Source organism: Wyeomyia smithii, chromosome 1 (genome assembly GCF_029784165.1).
Source record: "Wyeomyia smithii strain HCP4-BCI-WySm-NY-G18 chromosome 1, ASM2978416v1, whole genome shotgun sequence".
Classification (NCBI taxonomy): domain Eukaryota; kingdom Metazoa; phylum Arthropoda; class Insecta; order Diptera; family Culicidae; genus Wyeomyia; species Wyeomyia smithii.
Genome location: NC_073694.1, coordinates 121,651,369 through 121,671,756, shown reverse-complemented (window position 1 = coordinate 121,671,756; position 20,388 = coordinate 121,651,369). Strand labels below are relative to the sequence as shown.

The following is a 20,388-nucleotide window of genomic DNA, read 5'->3' as shown; positions in this document are numbered from 1 at the left end:
CTTGGTCGAGAAAAATGAGGAAAGTTTGAATCTATTTTTAAGTGCATAGCACCATTTTCATTGCATCAAAGGGGTATTTTTCTGAAAGTACAGTTTATCAACAACAAAAAAATACGTTTGATATTGAGATATACCAATTATTACTGGAGTAATGGCCGTTTCCCCGAAACGCTATTTTTTTTGCAGAGGCTTGCGGTGATCCTGATCGAGACTCAGCGGGTCAACCGAAATCAAAAAACTCATATTATTTCATTAGTTTAGAAGTGTGCCGGGTCCTTGAACGATCGCTTTTATGAGTATTTTGTTTTCAGTGCAAATGGAAACGTTTTTCCCAAAAAATGCACGTTTTGACTGCAAAAAATTGCATTAAAAATTTTTTTGCGGCAAAATGTAACTGTATGTTTCAAAAAGCGATCGTTCAAGGACCGGCGAATTCAATAACAAAAATTTAAAAAAAAAGATGAAGGAAATCGGTTCAGTAGTTTTCCCGCAATCAGGATCACGGCAAAGTCATTTTCCGGAAAACACTATTCCGAGATAATCGCGTGTAAAGTTTCAAGTTTAGCTTATGCGGCCGTGGCGAGGCGCGCTGCAAATTGCTCTAACTTTCTTCCTATTGCTCAGATCTTTATGAAAATTTGTGAAAATGTTCTCAAGATGTTGTATTTTAACATAATACAATAAATTTTTTTCCGGTTTTTCGAAAACTAAAAAGGTATATAACCCCTTAAGCGCACTATAGGAGGCCGCATTGGGTCCAGTTCGAATTGGCTGTCGTGTGGTGGTGTGGATGTTGACGTTGAGTTGTTGTTGCTGATGTCGCTGTTATTGTTGTTCACATTTTCAGTCTGGCCAGTGCGAACCTTTTCAGTTCTGTACGGGTTGATAGTTTCGCCTTTTTGAAAATTGATGAATTTTGTTCTAATGTCCTTGTTTTGTTGTCCAGAGAAATGTATGTGTGCCGCGGCCAATAATTCCTTATCAAGAGGTAAAAGTGAAGGTGGTGTGTTGCGCTGCGTGATGTTTCCAGTTTCGTTGTTGTTGCTGTTACTGTGGTTGATGATATTGTTGTTGCTACTGTTGTTGTTATTTATGCGGATGTTACTGTTGTTCCTGCTACTAGTAATGTTATTGCTATTGTTGGTACTATGGTTTTGCTGCTTCCGTTGCTTTCGCCTTTGCTTGGCTTTGTCTTCTTTTTCTTCTTGTAGACGACGTAAACGCTGCTTATCCCTGGCCCGGGATCTACATGTGCCGGCTTCTAGTCTGGTGAGTAACTCTCTGAACCTAGACAACACAACCAAACGATATATCCAATTCCGTAATACTATAAGACGACAGTACCAGCGCTCTGGCCTGCCTCACCTGAAGACCAATATCAATCGTCTCAACAAAATCATCAAAGCCAGGTTGGTGGATCTAAGAAACAGACATTTTTCTCAACATCTTCGCTCCCTCCCAGTCCGTGGAAAGCCGTACTGGAGACTTACCAAAATTTTGAAAACCAACCGAGATCTATTCCCCCTCTATCACCCCCAACACCAATCCCCGGTAATTTCCTTTTAACAGCATCTCAAAAAGCCAATGCAGTTGGTCAGCACTTTGTCAACTCTCACAATTTGGGTCATGGCATAGTTAGCCCGCACGAGCATGCCGTCCAGGAAGCAATAACTAGAGTCGTCGATCTTCCATCAATCATTCCCGATGAATCTAAAACATCTGCTAATGAGGTGTTAGCTGCTATCAAGCGCACCAAGAACATGAAGGCCACCGGTGTCGATGAGGTCCGCAATATTGAGTTGAAAAACATGAGTCGAGAATTTTTTGAACGCCTAGCAGCGATCTTTAATAAGTGTCTGGAGCTCAGCTATTTTCCGTCTCGCTGGAAGCTAGCTAAAGTGATCCCCATCCACAAACCCGGTAAAGACCCTACCAACGCTAAAAACTATCGTCCCATCAGCCTATTATCGTGCATCTCGAAGTTGTTCGGAAAGTTGATTCTTAGTCGCTTACTAGAATTCGTAAACCAGAATAACATCTTCCTCCCAGAACAGTTCAGGTTTAGACAGGGTCACTCCACCGTTCATCAACTGACTAGAGTTACTCAGATCCTAAGGCGAAACAGGGCCGTTAGTAAAACATCTGCTATGGCATTGTTGGACATCGGAAAAGCGTTTGATAACGTCTGGCATGATGGCCTGGTGTTCAAGCTGCAGCGATTCAACTTCCCGATCTTCCTCGTAAAGATCATCAAAAAATATCTGTCGAACAGATTATTCCAGGTCTTCCTCAACAAAATTCCCTCTGATACGTTGAACGTCAATGCTGCAGTTCCACAGGGTAGCCTTCTTGGTCCCATCCTGTTCAACATATTTACCTCAGATGCTCCTCCCCTTCCGGGTGGTGGCATCCTGTCTATGTTTGCAGACGACACTGCCATTATCTACAAAGGTCGAGTGATTAGAGCCTTGACGCGTAGACTACAGGAGGGACTGAATGTTCTGTCCGACTATTTCAACAGCTGGAAGATCTGCATCAATGCAGCTAAGACCCAGGCTATTATATTCCCGCATTCAAAATCAACTCGACTTGTTCCACCTACCAATGTGAGAATCCATCTCAATAACACTCCCATCGAATGGTCGAGTGAGGTTGTCTATCTTGGTCTCTCCCTGGACCAAAAGCTTCTATTTCGTTCACACGTAGAGAAAACTGTTACCAAGTGCAACATACTGACCAAATCCCTCTATCCTCTCATTAATAGGAAATCCACTCTTTCCCTCACCAACAAGTTTGCCGTTCACAAGCAAATAAGTATACCGGTCATAGAGTACGCTTTGCCTGTCTAGGAGGGATGCGCTATAACCCACCAGCTTGAACATCAGATTGTTCAGAATAAAATATTACGTATGATCCTAAACACCCCTCCAAGGACACGAAACTCTGAGATCAATCGCCTAGCTGGTCTTTAGGTGCTGGAAGAACGGAGAACAACATCGTTGACTAGGTTCAGAGAGTCCTGCGCCAGGTCACCTCACCAGATCATTCGTGAGCTGGTACATTAGTTTTAAGTTTAATTTGAAGTTAGTTATTCGTAGTTAAGTAGGTTCTAAAAATTTATTTTTCAATTAAAAACAAGTCCCATAAAGGATAAACTGTAAAATTCGACACAAATAATGTAAATCTATAGAATTAAGTAACCAGCAAATTTCAAAACAAAGATGCAGAGCCTTAAAAGGAGGCTAAACAATTATTATGTAAACCATATGTAACCATATAAAAATATAAATAAATATACTTTGAGTTTTAGAGATGATATTTTCATTCAAAGTTAATACGTTGTACTATACTGCCGGTAACCGCAAGTCAGTCCCATCTGTAAAAATGTTAAAACGAGAAAACAGCTTCGAAAGATATTTCATTCACGCTCAGTTATCACTTATTTAAGATGAATTATTTTGACAATATTCATGCTAAAATATAGTTTGCAGCCTGCACTAATTACGTTGTAAAAACCATTGATATAATTGATTTTATGATAAAAACCTTGTGTGTGACTGACTTGCCGTTACATTCTACACCGAAGAGAAAAGTAACCGCAAGTCAGTCACATTGCCATGTTGAAACTATAGTGCGTGTTGACGTGTTGTTATTCGTTGCCGTGGAAAACTGTCAATCCTTCGCTGTTAGGAAGTGTGTGTCCATGAGAACCTTTTAAGAAATGTCGACGTTGGAAAATCTCATGATGTACGGAACCGATGAAAGCTTATCCGGTGAGGACTCGGATAAAGAAACTGAAGCCGGGACTGCAGTTGGTTCATCCGACAACAAATGTCAAGATGATCCAAATCCATTTGAGGTTCGAGCATCACCTTTGGAGACTTCTTGGAACGATTCCCTGGATTCTGATGGAAGTTATTTCGATACTCAAGATTTTGCGGATAGATGTACGAAGAAGCGAACCAAGAAAAAAAAATTGACTTGAATTCGTATTAGCAGAAAATTGCTCCACATAAATTCATCACCAATTCAAACTAAAAAATAATCCCAATAATTGATAATTATTACTAGATAACTTATTTTCATCTAAACGGTCGTATCGAACTCTTTTTTACTCCCCGTTCATTTTACTGTTGTATTATGCATGTTTTTTTTTTGTAAATCGGGACTGACTTTGAGTTATTTTTCTTCTGGGACTGACTTGCGGTTACTTTGCCTAATGTGACAGTTCGGCTTGGTATTGATTTCCACTTTTGTTGAACAAACCACTATTTTTTATCGGTACATCTGAAAATATACTCAAAGCTAGGCCAAAATACGATGCTAACTCAAAATTGACAAAATTACAGATGGGACTGACTTGCGGTTACCGGCAGTATACATATTGGAATAAAAGTTTAAGATTATTCGCGTCTTTCCTTCCTACTTAACGCTCCAAGCTGCGATAAATGGTCTTTTTCAAGACCTGAAGAGTTTTGATAATTTTATGCGGTTAGAACATTCTTCCTCCACTTAGATCCACGCTATCGAAGGCAAGCGTAAAAAAATCGTATTATATGTGTGATATGTGACAGATAACCGAGAATACTAAATGACAAAATGAAGTGCAATTTTAATAAAGGCGTATAATAAATACAATTTGGTGCCATATTGGCCATCATTTCTTCTCGGTCTCCAAGTTAAAACTTTTTGTCTAGATATAACCACATTGAGATAAATTGGTTCAATGCATAATGAAAGTCCGTTTTAGGCGTCATCCATGAAGTACGTCACGCATATAGGGGGGAGGGGGGTTAAGAAAATCGTGGCGATTCGTAACGTTGCGTGACGTCACATGAAAAATAAAAAATAAAATATTAACTAGAAAATTTGTTAAGTTTACCTTCTTTTTATTCACAACCTTTCGATTAATAATCAAACTAAAACTTATTAGACAAAAACAATAACAGCAAAGAAAATTCTTCTGAAAGTGGTTGCTTCGAGGCATCAGCAGAAAGTCCTGATTCCTCAAATGGGTCTGACGCAGTTTTGCCATATTTTCATCTGTACTTGCAGCTGAAAAAAATCTGTTCATTTGTACTATTTCCGACAGAAATCTGTTTCACTGGAACATAGTTGTTTATTTTGTGAACCTGTGGAAAAACAACTTCAACTACGTTTGTTCATTGTTTTAGGAAAACTGTGACTGCCTTAACTTTGATATTATTGGTTTTGAACTAGTAGCTCACTTTTCAATGAAACTTTTAGATTGCGAGATCGCGTTCATTGTATCGTTACTGAGTCTGTTACAAAGTTTAATCCAATCTTTTCTAGCAATTAAAAAAATCTGTACTTGCCTGTACTTTTTTACAAAGATCTGTAAACTGTACAGTACTAACATTTGATCCAAATTTGCGTGACGTACCTAATGGATGTCTCCTTATCAGTTTTAGGTTGATACTGTGTAAGTTGCACTCAGCTTGTATCCAATGATCAAAAGGCTCGCAAACTTGCTCAGCAGTTCGAGAGTGTTTATAATCCAAATTTGAATTTTGTGAGTCCAATTGAAAATGAAGTCACACGTCAATTCGATTCAATTTCTTCCCAGGATTTTTCACCTGCAGAAATAACTGAAACTGATTATATTGAGATTTAATCAATTATTAAAAATTTCAAAAATATGAAAGCACCTGGTAACGATTTCCATCTTTAACATATTAATCAAACATCTTCCTGAGAGCACAATATAATTTTTAGTAGAAATTTTCAATTGCTGTTTCAAAATTGCATATCTTCCCAAATTATGGAAAATTGCAAAAAATATTCCAGCTGAAGTTTCAAGTTATCGACCATCCAGTATGCTTTCTTCAATAAGTAAACTGTTTGAGAGAATTATTCTTAACAGGAAGATGTCACACATCAACGAACATTCAATTTTTACAGATGAACAGTTTGGATTTCGCCATGGGCATTCCACTACACATCAATTGCTCAAAGTTACTAATATGATACGAGCTAACAAATCTGAAGGTTATTCGACTGGAGCCGCTCTTTGAGACATAGGAAAAGTATTCGACAATGTTTGGCATGAAGGTTTGATTGCGAAATTTCCTAATCAAAATTTTAAAAATTATCTAGCTGATCGAACTCTGCAGGTTGTCTATCAGAATTCAAAATCTAATAGATTTTTCGTCAGTGCAGGTTCAGTCTTGAGTCCAGTCCTGTACAACCTATTTACTTTCGATCTTCCTGATTTACCTCCAGGATGCACAAAGTCATTGTTCTACGATGACACAAGCATTTCGGTAAAAGGAAAAGGTCTTTGTGTCATATGCAGTCGATTGCAGAAAAATTTAGATATTTTTTCTTCCTACTTGCAAACATGGAAAATCTCTCCCAATGCTTCTAAAACTCAAATGATATTTTTTTTCCATAAGACTAGGGCTTCTTTTCTCAAGCCAAACTTTAATCCCGTTGTCAAGATGAATGGGGTTATTTTAAGTTGGTCTGACAAGGTTAAGTACTTGGGACTATTTTACGATAAAAAACTTATTTTCAAAGAGCACATTGAGAGTATACAAGCAAAGTGCATCAAATATACGTGATGTTTATATCCTCTCATTAACAGGAATTCCAAGCTTTGTTTAAAGAATAAACTTTTGATTTACAAACAAAATTTTAGACCAGCAATGCTTTATGCTGTACCGATCTGGTCAAATTGTTGCTTAACAAGGAAGAAAACGCTTCAAAGAATCGTGGATAAAATTTTAAAAATGATTTTGAAGCGTCCTCCTTGGTTTGGTAGACTCGAATTACATAGACTTACTGGTGTTGAAACATTAGAAGCTATGTCAAATAAAATTATAACCAATTTTCGACAAAAATCGTTGCAATCCTCAATTGCTACGATAAGCTCTCTTTATAGTCATTAAGTTAGGAATTAAGTTAGTTGTAAGTTTATTTACTTTTTTTGACAAGTAGATTTAAATCTCTACGAATGATAAGTCCTAATTGCAAAAGCAAACAAATCCTAATAATTGAAATAACAAATTTCTAACAGTGTTGAGATGTCACCATTTGTGATTGGCCACACAAACTCATTATTAACTCATATTTATCATAAATACTTAAGCCACTGACAAACCCTCCTATCAACAAAAAAATCGATCAGTTGGATTGCCGTTAGTCAACGTATTCGGTTTTCAACTCGGGCAACAATGAAATTCATATACAAAAAATGTACTTAAAAAACGTTGCGCGGTTGGTACTGTAACACCGTATTGAGTTTTACTGTAATCGGACTGTAACTTTGTCTGTAATGTTTCGAAATGTGAAAATCACAAAACTTCATTATCTCAGAAACTGCACAACCGATTTGAACAATATTGATATCAGATGAACGGGCTAGTTAAGGGATAACTGATGAATTATGATTGAACACGTGGTTTCAAAGTTCGAGCAACCGTTATGTATTAAATTGTTAAAAAAACGAAAGTTTATTATCTCAAGTTTTACATGACTTATTTGAACATAACTAGTGTCATACGAACGAGTCATCTCTCAAACTTACAAATAACAAACTTCATAACAATTTGATATGTGGTTCAAAAGCTTTGAAAAATGAGATCCCCGGTGCTCAAGTGCGCTAATTGCCTTTCTCCACCGATGCTGCTGATGCGACGGGATGATTGACCCAGCCGAGAAAGTCTATCGACCTTTGCAGTGGGAGAGAGAATCTTTTCCTCTCTATCCTTTGGGCTGGGACAGTTGGGATAGACGATAAATGATCGCGGGAAGAAGATGATCTTCGCCCAATTTTGACCTTCGTGCTTTCAGCGCGATTAGATATTCGCGAAGCAGGTTCCGGTAACGAAGTTAGGACGGTTTATCTGAGGACTCTTAGGCTCCTATACTTCACTTTAGTCTGGCTAGTGGAAGAGGTAGGAGTTACTTTTGATTAGTTCCGCGTGTACGAGGGAAAAGTGTAAGGTGATAACCGCATGTGAATCTCGAACAAGATCACTAAATTTCCTTTCCCTAGATAGATAAGCTGTTCCCATTCAGCTAGGGTAGCTAGTGCGTGCGATAGTTTATGCACCTGTGCGATTTAGAGGTAAGCCCCAAATTCTCACCGAAAAAGAAGCAGTCGCTTCACAGTGCCACGTGTGGCCTATTATCTATTTGAAAGGTTTGCCGCGACCGCACCACTAACTACCAGTTCGGAATAGCAACCATTATAGTGCCACCGCCAGGACTGAAGAATCCGCCCGGCGATCCACAAGGCCGGAAGAGGGACGCGACCTTAATTGTGCGCCCTAACGAGAGAGCATCCAGACGAGAGGGATAATCTAATCCAGTCCGAGTACAGCACAGCATCCAACGCCAACAGCAGGCGCGCGCAGCGCGCTAGAAGCAGCATCGAGAGAGGGAGAAAAAGGGATTAACTGATCCACCAGCAGCAGCAGAGCAGAGCCGATAAGCAACGTGGGGGACCCCATGTGGGCCTTAGGACGAAATTGACCAACGAAGCGGAAGGTAAAATCCACCGAGAGTGGTAGGCAGCACTGAGTGAGTACGTACCTATGTATACTTTGTCCATGCGCATGAGACCGAAAATGAGGGCAGAGACCCTAAAGAATTGACCGGTAAATACAGATAGTGAATGAAAGATGTTTTAGATCGCACAGTAGGAGGAGAAGTTAGAAGCTTAAATGGGAAAGGAAAGGGAAAGATAGACTAGGCCTAGCGAAGAGAAATATGAAGTCAAATGTTTGACGATAAGATTGGAAAGTGATGAATAAACCCCAAGTAACTTGTACCACCGCACTTGTGACTCATTGGTAATATTGTGCGCTATTTCCCTTAGTGTCTTGAGGAGGTTTTCATGCGGTCCGCGTGACGTTGTCCTGTAGTTTATTTTTGTGTAGTTTTTGTACTGGGGAGGCTGACCCTGGAATCAGCCACGATCTCTCCCGAGTCTTACCGGTAGGCAGACGGGTTAAAGTATAGGGCCTTGCCCGTGATGATAACAACTCTCCCGGTTTGTCTAGCAAGTATTCTAACCGTTGCTTGAAGGCACGGGGTTTGAAGTGTGCGCAAGGTCATCTGACGTAATTTTCTGACGGAGTACCGTGATAGGTGTTGGAGTCGGCCAACTGCTTTTCCCTCCCTAGTATAGGGATAAAAAGGAACCCTCCCCTAAGGGTCTCACGCTGGGCAATCATCGTGGTGGGTGGTCTCTCTTAGGAGAGTGGCGCTTAAGCCACCCACTTAGCATCGGGGTGCAGAAAGGCGGGCCAGTTACAAAGAAAAGAAATTCAAAGACTATTTAAAACTATACCCGCATTGATCAATATATATATATATATATATATATATATATATATATATATATATATATATATATATATATATATATATATATATATATATATATATATATATATATATATATATATGTATATATATGTATGTATATATATATATATATATATATATATATATATATATATATATATATATATATATATATATATATATATATATATACATATATATATATATATATATATATATATATATATATATATATATATATATATATATATATATATATATATATATGTATATGTATATATATATATATATATATATATATATATATATATATATATATATATATATATATATATATATATATATATATATATATATATATATATATATATATATATATATATATATATATATATATATATATATATAGATATATATATATATATATATATATATATATATATATATATATATATATATATATATATATATATATATATATATATATATATATATATATATATATATATATATATATATATATATATATATATATATATATATATATATATATATATATATATATACTTATGTAGATTCTTCTGTACTTAGATTTTTAAAAAACTTCAATCATTTAAATCACAATTTTATTCAATTAATAAAGCACTACAAAGTACTTATCACTAGGACACTTCGAATAAGACTAACTGCTGCTGCTAAACCTGATTTGTTGGTTCTCTACTAGCTCTCCACCACCGGGTTGTTGTTCTGTTCGCGTCGCGTAGCCGTCGCTGTTGGCGTCGCGTTGCTGTCGCCGTTGTCGTCGTTGTCGCTGGTTCTGCTGTGTCAGGGCACGTGTTCCGGAGTTAAGCTCGTCGATGTTTCCATGGTTGTTTCTGCTGTGTCAGGCTGTCGATGGTGCTATCGAGGTTGCCTTGATCAATTCTGCTGTATCAGGTGTGCGATGATTGTCGATGGTGTCGTCGATATTGTCGTTGCCAGGTTAGAAGTGCTGATGCGTCATGAATGGTGCGTGCATTGGATTGCTGCATCAGGAATGGCGCATCCGGTGTTTTTGGTGTTGGTGTTCGGTTATGTCCATAACTTCCCCCGTGTTGGATTGAGCCGTCTCGGGTCAACTTTTAAGGTATGCTAGGTGCCTGAATGTGGATGAAATTTCTAATACTCCATATCTCTCTGGTCATGTAAATAAAAATTGCAATTATGATCAATGATATGATGATGATGCTCCCGAGGTTAATTGTGTTGCTTTGATGGTTACTATTTTCAAGGTTGTTGATTCTATGCCTGTTGTTTGATTGTAATTGTTGCATTTCTTCTACTAAGCCTGTTTTGATTGATGATATGTTCACTTCGACGAAGTGAAGTGGAATGATTTCTGATTTGGCTTCGAATTTGAAGGTTTTGCTATCGTATCGTTTTTTTCCAAAATTGATGGAAGTTGGAAAATTTAATGAAAAAGGATCCTGTAAGATTTTTGGGGCCGTAACTACAACTGTTTGTTAGTGTTGTCGGTTTATTAATATTTTTGAGCAGAATACCATTGTATTCTAAAACTTTCAGTTCTGGTGATTTAGAGGTACTGCTGATGAAAGGACATCTACTCGGGTACCCGCGTAAAAGCTTATGATAACACTGGTTACCTGTCACGTCAATCAAACTTTCGTAGTTGCATACAAGATTCTTTTCGATTCGAGTACATTTCGTGTTGGTTAGAAATGATTCGGTCTTGCTGATTATGGTGTGTGTTTCGTTGATTTGAATAATTTTTTTGTCGACTGGGAGTGTTTCAATCCGAAGCAACTGATAATTTCCTATCTTGAATTTTGGAATCTTTATCAGAAGTATGATGGATGAACCGTTATGAAAAGCTAAAGGTTCTTGGTATTCGTATACTTGATCATTGCTACTTATATCGATGCCTTCTGCTGTGAGGAGTTGTAATGCAAATTCCAATTCAGTGGGGTATAGTAATGCTTTTGATATTACGCCTAGTCTAGATAGTTGGATGGACTCGAAGATAGTGTCTAGCTGGTAGCGGACGGTGTCTATGTTGAAAACGATGTTCTGGAGGTGGAGCATATGTTGCCAGCCTATTGTCCTATCTAAGTTAAGTCTAGCCTGTCTAATTATTCTGTTGGTTGCTGCTGCTTGTTTGAATGAGAGTTTAGTTAAGTTATTTAAACGTTTTCAAATACATCATTGATTTTTACTTGTTCATTGTTTTCAGTAATTAGAGCATTTTCTGAATTTTTCAAAGCGTTAATTTGGTTAGTGAGATTTATAAAATCTTGATTATCGAGGTTGCCTGTAATAGATTTTACCATGGATCCTAGAATTTCAATGCTTCTTTTCTGTTTTCGTTTAGAAGTAAGGTTTTGTAGTACTACGTTGGCTTGTTTATACTTTTGCTTTATGAGCTCTGTGATTTCTCTGATCTGTGGGTTCTCTTCTAGTTTGTTTATGACTGATTCATATTGTTTTAAAATGGTATGGAATGCAAAGAGTTTGAATTCATGGATGAGGCAATGGTGACCTTCTTTTATAAATACCTTGCCAATTTTTAGTGCAAATAGTCCAGGATGGTTGTTGAGATCTGTTATCTCCAGGGTTGGATTTGGGGCGGAGAGTATAGTGCTGTTGAATATGATGATGGTAATGGTTATGAAGAGGTTGGCCGTCTTGGTCATTTAGGTGTTGCTAAAATGAAATAAAATTGGTGTTAATAAAAATTAGATTTTTCGTTTTCTTTTAAGTTTAGATAGTTTAGAGAATTTATCTAAAATTTGTGTCTAAAATGTTAGTTTCTTTGTTTTCGAGGATTTTGTTTTCTTTGTATCGTTTCTCGTGTTTCATATTGTTCCTTTTTCGTTCGTAAACGGTCTCGTTTTCCTGGAAATGATCGGGATCTTCTCTGTTCTTGTTTACTTTTGCTAAGTATTTCATCTTCTCTTGTTTCTGTTTGGCGGCGGATACTTTAAACAGGGTTTCTTTTTGTTGTATACTTTCATTCAGATCTGTCGGGATTGGGTCTCTATATTTAATTCCGAAAAACAGCTCTCTAGGTGTTACTTTCGTTTGGGAGTGAATAGAGTCGTTGTAAATCGATACTGCCAGATTCATCTTTGTGGTTTCGGCTAGATCTTTCGTGGAGTCTTTGTTGGACAAAATGTTGTGGAGCTCTCTCAAAGTCCTGTGAACTATTTCTACGGTTCCATTTGAAGAAGATTGGCCAACGCTTGTGTAATGGTATTCCACGTTTTTTTCTTCTAGAAATTCTTTAATGGTTGTTGATCTAAATGAGGACTCTTGATCCATAACTAAAAGAGAAGGTTTTCCTAAACTAGAAAAGAAAAGTGTTAATGCTTTTAAAATATGTATGACATTGCGTGATTTAAGAGGAATAGCCATAGATAGTCTTAAAAATTTGTCACATAGTGTCAGGTAATGTTTACTGTTTATTATAAATATATCCATGTGTACGATTTGTAATGGCTTTGATGGAGTTTCTGTTAGTTGGTATTTTTGTTTGTATGGGTGTCTTTCGTATTTGGATTTTTGGCAAAGTTTGCACAGGTTAATGAATCTAGTAATTTTTCCTTTCATGCTAGGGAAAAAATAAGTTCGTGAAATATGGGATTTAGTTTCGTTAATTCCTCTGTGGTTAGCATTATGTTGGTTTTGTATGATTTGGTCTTGTTCCAGTTCGTCAGTAATGTCTTGCAATAGTTTCTGGGTCCAGAAGATTTTCAAAGATTTCGCTCTTGAAAATAATTTTTGTAAATCACTTGTAAATTTCCTACAATTCTTTCGCTGCAATAAAGTCCAGTAGTATGCTTTGTAGATGTGTATTGTTTTAGAATGTTTATCAGTACTGCAGGTCCGAAGTGGGGTGTTTTTATTGTTGTTCTGTGGAAGTTTCTAAAAATGGTTTCAGATTTTCGACTGTCTTCGTTGCATTCTTCGAGTATCAGTTGGTTTCTGAACTCGTTTAGTGGTCTTTCTGTTGATGGGATAAAGTCATTGTCATCTGTGTCAGCTGAGTGTTGAGTCATGTCGTCGTCTGTAGCTGAATTTTCATTAATTTCGATTTTTTCTGGTTCTAGGGTTATTCGTGAAAGTGCATCTGCATTGCCGTTCAGGGTACCTTTCTTATATTTGATATCGAATTCAAGTCCTTCAAGGGCTAGTTTCCAGTGAAGTAGTCTTCTATTTAGGTCATTCTTTTGTCTTAACCACACCAAGGGTTTATGCTCAGTTCGAATCTCAAAATGGGTGCCGAAAAGGTAGGGCCTGAAATGTTTCGTTGCCCACACAATTGCGAGAAGTTCTTTCTCTGTAGCCGAATAGTTGCACTCTGTGTCATTCAATGTCCTAGACGCGTAAGCGATCGGGTGTTCTTTACCGTCTTCAAATTTTTGAGAGAGAACAGCGCCCAATGCGAAGTCGCTAGCATCTGTTTCTAAAATGAATTTTTTATTGAAGTCTGGGTATTTTAATATTGGGTCGGTTGTCAAGAGATGTTTGCAATCGTTGAAACAACTGACAAATTCGTCATTATGGATAATTTTTGCATCTTTCTTCAGGCATTTTGTAAGGGGTTTGGTTAATTTCGCGAAGTCTCAAATGAATTTCCTATAGTAACCGAGAATTCCAAGTAGGCCTTTGATCTGAGTGGTAGTTTTCGGTATTGGCCAATTTAGAATTTTTTCGATTTTATTCGGGTTGGGTCTTATTCCTTCTTGAGTAACTATGTGCCCTAAAAACTCACATTCTGTTTTTAAAAACTCGCATTTGTCGAGTTGGACCTTTAAATTTGATTTTATTAGTCTTTCCAACACCTTGTTTAGGTTTTCCAAGTGTTGTTGGAGAGAACTGCCAAATATGATGATGTCGTCTAGATAGACCAGACAGCATCGCCCGATTAAATTTCCAAGGATGTGATTCATTGCCCGTTGGAAGGTTGCCGGTGCGTTTTTCAGACCGAAGGGCATTCTAATGAACTCGAAATGTCCTTTATCTGTACTAAACGCGGTTTTTGGTCTATCGGCTTTTTCAACTTCGATCTGGTGAAAACCAGATTTTAGATCGATTGTGGTGAAGAAGACACTTCTTCCTAATTTATCAAGTATTTCTTCGATATTTGGGATGGGAAATTTATCGTTGATTGTCTTCTCGTTTAATTTCCTGTAATCAACTACAATTCGCCACTTTTTTCTGCCACTTGCATCGGACTTCTTTGGCACAATCCATATGGGAGAAGTCCAAGGGGAGACAGAATGTTGAATAATGCCATCTGCTAGCATCTCGTTAATCTGTCTTTCCACTTACGCTTTGTGGATGTTCGGGTATCTATACGTTTTGGTGTGAATTGGAATATCGTCTCTAGTTTTAATATTATGTTTAATAGCCGTAGTGCAAGAAAGTTTTTCGAACTCGCTATGAATTATGCGAACATTATTTCTGAGTACTTTAAAAAGTTTATCTTTTTCTTCAGTATTTAAATGGTCGGTGCGTATAAGATTTTCTAGATTATGTGTTGGGTGTTCTGAGTTAATCTTAGAGTGTGTATGATTTAGTTCAATTATATCTGAAACAGGTGAAATTTTAGTTGGGCTTGTCCAAGAGTCCATGTTACAGAGTCGCCAAGATTTGAAGCTGGTGCGTTAATATAGCCGTTTTTCGCATGATATAAGCCAGAGGGTATAAAAGCGTTTTGGATTTTGATATCTTTGCGTAGGAAAACATTACCGTTGTTTTGGGAAACTGGAAGTTTAATTATTGTAGTTGTATGTGCGTTTAATGTTATTTCTGGTGGTCCCATTTGTCTTACTTGAAGGCTAAGAGTTTTTTGAGGAAGGATGAGTTTGTGATTTGCTACATCGAGTAAGGCTTCTAGTTCGGATAGTGACTCATATCCTAGAATACCAACGAAAAATTTGTGAAATTTAAACAGGTAAAAGGGAATATTTCTCTTGATGCCGAATAATTGAGTAACAAATTGTTGAGTCGCTTTGTGTTTACCAGAACTATTCAATATTCGGATTGGTTTGCAGGGTGTTCGATCTGATTTTGGGATGAGATCTGGGGAGATGAAATTTTTGTTCGACCCGCTGTCAATAAGGATTTTAGCTCGTTTACCGTTGTTAAGAGAAATTGTTATAAACGGTAGGCCATTTATTGCATTTATCTCTGATTGTGTATTTGGGGGGTAATCTGAAAATTTACATCTTCTTGTTCGCTTTCAATGTCCGAGTATGTGTCGTCGTCTGAGTCGTTTGGGATATCGTTCGTGGTTTCAGTGTCATGGTTGTAAATTCTGTTTTGATTTGGTCTATCAGAGTCATGGTTATAGTTTCTGTTCTGGTTCGATCTGATTGATGAGTCTACTTCCATGGGTGTAGGTCTTCGTCTATCAGATTGTGTTTTGAATTTTTGTGAGCCGTTAGTATTGTTTGAGTTTTCTTGCGGTTTGGCGTTGTTACGGAAGGTATTTTTAGTGATTTGCTTGTTGCTATTCTGGATATCAGTGGATTTTCTGGTGTTTTCAGCATTCTGGAACTTACACAAAAATGCGTAAGCTGTCTCGATATTACCTAATTGAGCGGCTTGTGCATGTCCGAAGTAGTATCTATTCAGACCATTTATGAATGCTGCTAAACATTCTTTTTCGAGGAAGTGATTTATTCCTTCCCAGTGTCTTTCGTAAATTGGCTCTCTTTTAGTGAGGCTTTTCATATTTTGCATTATTTCTTTGGTTCTTTTATAATGCAAATGGATGTTGTCATTCATTTTCAATGACCAAAGCTGTGTTCGGTAAATTGCAATATCGTTTTTGTCACCGTAAACACTTTCGAGTATTTCGGCAAATTCTTCGAAAGTTGTTGGGTTACCGTTCACACAGATGGTGTCGCGGGCCCTTCCTTCAATTTTGTTAATGATAGATTGTTCGTAAAGTGCTAAGACTTCTCCCGAAGCCAGGTTCTTGAAAAGGTTTAGCGTCTTTCTGGCTGTTGTAAGCCAAGATGAAAGCTGCTTTTTATTTCCATCGAATGATGGAATATTTTTCACCGGGTCTGGGATTCAAAAGAAATTATCAGTCCGCCGGTTCTCCGCTGGGGTAGTAGCTTGTTGCTGGTGCAACTGTTGTTGTTATATATATATATATATATATATATATATATATATATATATATATATATATATATATATAAATATATATATATATATATATATATATATATATATATATATATATATATATATATATATATATATATATATATATATATATATATATATACATATATATATATATATATATATATATATATATATATATATATATATATATATATATATATATATATATATATATATATATATATATATATATATATATATATATATATATATATATATACATATATATATATATATATATATATATATATATATATATATATATATATATATATATATATATATATAAATAAATATGTATAAATATATATATATATATATATATATATATATATATATATATATATATATATATATATATATATATATATATATATATATATATATATATATATATATATATATATATATATATATATATATATATATATATATATATATATATATATATATATATATATACCAGGGATGGTCGGCCAACCTGCCGGGCATCCAATCCGTGAGAGACGGCAGCCGTGCCGAGGTTGTGGAGGAGGTAAGGGTTACGAATGAGGAACTCATCGTGATCGCCAACTCCTTAAAGGTGAGCAAGGCACAGTTACATGTTTGTGCATAAATATATATATATATATATATATATATATATATATATATATATATATATATATATATATATATATATATATATATATATATATATATACAGGTCGGACTCGATTGCATACAGACTCGATTATATGTTGACTCGATTATATATGATTCGATTATATATAAAATTGTATATAATCGAATCATAATTTTTTTTTTCAATTTTAAATATAACTTACCTAAAGCAACAATGTCGTATAGGGATCGTCCAAAAATACGTAACGCTTAGGGGGAGGTAGAGATCTGCCAAAACGTCGCAATCAATACTAAAAATTTTGAAGATCTATACAAAGAGCGTTACCTAGAGGAAAGAGGCGGTCGAAAATAGTTTTTATTCACGGTACGTAATTAATGGACGTTCCTTTCGGTCCAATATGACGTAACGCAACATTTTTTGACCCAAAACGTTGATTTTTGAGCCATAATGTTTCAAGTAAAGTAAAGCTTATCTAGAACAGAAATATCGCGAGGGAACGTTTACAAATTATGTGACGCTCAGGAAACGGGAAAGAGTGTTGGGTTGGCAAAGTGTTGCGACTCATACGGAAAATTTAAACAAAATGCATGGCAAAGGGGGAAAGGAGATCAACAATAATTTTTCTTGCGTTACGTTATCAATAAGCGCTTCCTTATTGATTCATAAAAGTTCGTTCAAATGTGGTGAGGGTTTTCCGGAAGTCCAATATTTATGTCACGTTAAATTTGAATGGACCCTAATATTACTATTTCAATGTTAAGGTTGAGGTGATAGAGATTGACTCTTTTAAAATACTTATTTATATGAAGTTGAAATCAATACTGGTGAGCAAAAATTTAAATAAATTACAGGCAATGTTTTTAGCTAATCTACTATCTACCCAATACGCAAGTCGCTAATCTAGCTAATCTACTATCTACCATGGGCGCAACTTGGGAAAATTTCTAGGGGGACCTAGTTTTCATGTATGTAATTTAAAAAAACGGAAAAAGGGGTTTTAATATGCTTATTTAATAACGCTTAAAATAGTGTCGTAACAGCAGAAAATATCACTTCTGGATAGAATCTCCGAAGATATACTGAATATCTTGAACACAGCGTCAAAGCCAACCTCTTTCAGCAACACTGATTTGATATCGAGATGGGCCAGGTTTGGTAAATGGCTGGGCAGTGCTTTTTAACAGCACACCCGTACTAGCTGGAATAAAATAGACCCCAGTGTGGTTCAAGGCATAATGCCCTATTCCTATCTCCACGAGTTACCGACTGTGACACGAGCAACCAAGGGAAACCGGTGAACCGGTGGGAACTTGGCCGTATGCTGACAGGAAAGGGGTAGTTGTTCTCCTTAGAGAGCAGCTTGTCTGAACCCCACATGCTAAGGGGCGGCTCAACAGCGACTGATCTGGACCGAACGGCTGAACTATGAAATGCGGTGTCTCGCCAGCTACACCTATGGCTGCAGCCCCGTCGCGAGACTAGGCATCGCAGCCCTAGTAAGGAAGCATACTAAAATAAACATACTACGAAGAATCAAGAATTCAAAACGAACCGGAACAATAGGCAATGACCCAGCCGACGAATAAGGACGACGATTAGAAGCTCGGTACATGTAACAGTAGATCGCTCAACGCCCCGGACGTCGACTGGATTCCGCTGGATCAGCTAGAATCCCACCAGTTCAACATCGTTGCGCTGCAGGAGCTTTGCCTGAAAAGAGAGAAGGTACGGTGGATTTGTGACAGTACCACCAAAGCGGTGGCACAACCAATCAGCTTGGTAGCGGTTTTATAGAGCTGTGCAGGATGCAGAGTCGTGTGATGGAGTGGCAGGCAATCAGCGACAGGTTGTGTTTGTTGAGAATAAAAGGCTGGTTCTACAACTACACTATTCCCAATGTGCACTGCCCTCACGAAGGAAGACCTGATGCAGAAAAAGAAACGTTTTACGCACAGCTGGAGAAACTTTACGATAGCTGTGTACAAAAAATAAACAAAAAAAATTTTTTTTTCTGATTCGATTATATACAGGATTCGATTATATATAGTGAAAATTTTTCGGAGACTGTATATATATATATATATATATATATATATATATATATATATATATATAAATATATATATATATATATATATATATATATATATATATATATATATATATATATATATATATAAATATATATATATATATATATATATATATATATATATATATATATATATATATATATATATAAATATATAGATATATATATATATATATATATATATATATATATATATATATATATATATATATATATATATTATATATATATATATATATATATATATATATATATATATATATAATATATATATATATATATATATATATATATATATATATATATATATATATATATATATATGTATACATATATATATATATATATATATATATATATATATATATATATATATATATATATATATATATATATATAAAAATACGCACAAACATGTAACTATCATATGAATTTTTATTTTTATAATGCTTAAAACTGACGAAAAACATCAAGGTTACGGATTTCGATACTGTACGGGTTTCGATCCAGCCACGCTAATAGGTTTTACCAGATCATGAAAAAATCTTTACGTAGCAGTTTAAAAATTGTTAGAAGAATTGGATACCAAGCGAGAGCGAACTCAGAAATAATTAAAATTGTTGCAACAGTTCTTTTGTTGAAAGTGAAAGTAATTGAAAGTTTTTATTCTTTATTTTGAGATAGATTGATTGCGTAGTTTTCAATTTTGCTTTGATTTTGTTTCGGCTTAGCAGTCTCAATAAAAACAGCGCTGATCTCTATGGGGTCATCGCATACGTTTCGATCCGGTTGGTTGGGATCTTCATCAGGGCCTATTTTAAAAATTTATTCCATTACATAAAAAACACAGAAAATTGTACATAAATTACATTTAGCTAATAAAACAGGAAGAACTCACTCGACACTAATCAGCTTGTACAGTTACAGAAAATATCCTACGTGTGGAAGTCAGGTTCGAAAGGGGGGAATTGCACTGCGTCTGAAACATCTATTCTAGCTCTATTCTCACCTTTTTTTTTTAAATTTACTCTAACACTTTAATACAATTGTTTTATTTTGCTAATTAGCGGCTGCTATTTGGGTTCAACTGTTTCCCGCAAAAGATGGTGTACGATGGGGGGGGGGGGGGGGT

At 35.9% G+C, this 20,388-nt stretch overlaps 1 long non-coding RNA gene across 1 annotated transcript; it reads right to left on the bottom strand.

The window, feature by feature from the left end:
* Positions 1-9,948: 9,948 nt before the first annotated feature.
* Positions 9,949-16,431, bottom strand: LOC129718698 (uncharacterized). Its single transcript, XR_008727011.1, has 2 exons — positions 11,889-16,431; positions 9,949-10,475 (listed from the first exon to the last, which is right to left on the bottom strand). It is a non-coding gene; the product is annotated as an uncharacterized LOC129718698 (long non-coding RNA).
* Positions 16,432-20,388: the final 3,957 nt, after the last annotated feature.